This window comes from Monopterus albus, unplaced genomic scaffold (assembly GCF_001952655.1).
Source record: "Monopterus albus unplaced genomic scaffold, M_albus_1.0 scaffold41.1, whole genome shotgun sequence".
NCBI lineage: Eukaryota > Metazoa > Chordata > Actinopteri > Synbranchiformes > Synbranchidae > Monopterus > Monopterus albus.
In genome coordinates, this window is record NW_018127921.1 from 3,831,218 (window position 1) to 3,832,550 (window position 1,333).

A 1,333-nucleotide genomic window follows, 5' to 3' on the forward strand; every position below is an offset into this window, starting at 1 on the left:
GGGAATCCTGATGACAGCGGCGACAATGAGGATGAGGGTAGGACAGTGGTTACAGTGAAAACCTGCCACAAGGGTCAAAACAGAAAGTGGGACAAGCGTCATTACTGTGTATATTGCAAAAAACCACAAAGTAAAATGGTACGGCATCTGAAGCTCAAACACAGCAGTGAAACATAGGTGGCCCTAGCAATGTGTCTTCCATCAACATCAAAGAAGTGTCGCCAAACATTTGAGCAACTTCGTAGGAACCCTGCAGCACAAACATGATGGGAATCCTGATGACAGCGGCGACAATGAGGATGAGGGTAGGACAGTGGTTACAGTGAAAACCTGCCACAAGGGGCCAAACAGAAAGTGGGTCATCTCCAAGGTTCAGACTGTTTGAGGAACTATGCAGCTGCAAGTGGGGCAAGGCAGCCTGAAACACTCACGTCAACCTACCTGAGGAAACATGTGGCTACACTTAGTCAGATAATGAACCTGAAAGAAAATGAGTTGGATCAACTTGCCAAATTTATGGGACATGATATTTGTGTTCACTGTGAATAATATTGCCTAACCGAGAACACATTTCAGCTTGCAAAGATGAGCAAGCTGCTCATGGCAATCGAACGTGGAACTGAAGTCTACAAAGGCAAATTTCTTGATGAGATTGATTTGGGCATACAAAATGAGTAGAAAATGGATTTCATAATAGAATCCAATTTATACTTAAAAATGCTTTTTTTTTTTTGTTCTACTCACCACTTTAGTATGTGAAATAAGATAAGTTCACAGAATGTTGTTTTTATCAAAACAGGTGGTTTGTCTTCTGAAGTTAGAGCTGTACAGAAGTCTCAAGTCAGTGAAAGTGACACAGAAGTTTTCAATGAGAAGTCTTTGGAACCAACTCAAGACTCCTATAGTACGAAGCCATCAGAGTTGTTACCTTGAATATCAGCTTTCTTTCCCGTCTATAAATGACAGACAGTAACTAAAAATGTCCATCCTGGTTACTTCTTCTCTTTAAGGATCTCCGAACGAAAGAGGTCAAAGATGGCATCTGAATCATCTTAAGTTTCAGACAGTATAAACATTAATTGGGTCATGCGAGGAGCACTGTGGAATGAAATATTGCATTATCTGATAAGACGATGATTCGTGGTTAATAGTGAGGTGACGTGTTCTTGTGCTGCAGAAGAATCAGACATGCTGACTCAACAGGCCTCAGCTACAGGACCATCACACAAGCTCAAAAGGACAGAGAAAACAGGTACTGCTCAGTTCTCAGACTTGAGTAGTGTTAATTACACTAGATGTGGATTAACAACACATTACAAATTTGATTTATCAA

At 40.9% G+C, this 1,333-nt stretch overlaps 1 protein-coding gene across 2 annotated transcripts in view; it reads left to right on the plus strand.

Moving 5' to 3' along the window:
* Positions 1–1,333, plus strand: part of LOC109959816 (ELKS/Rab6-interacting/CAST family member 1-like) — a 132,836-nt gene that overhangs the window by 12,862 nt on the left and 118,641 nt on the right. The window lies entirely within an intron of this gene.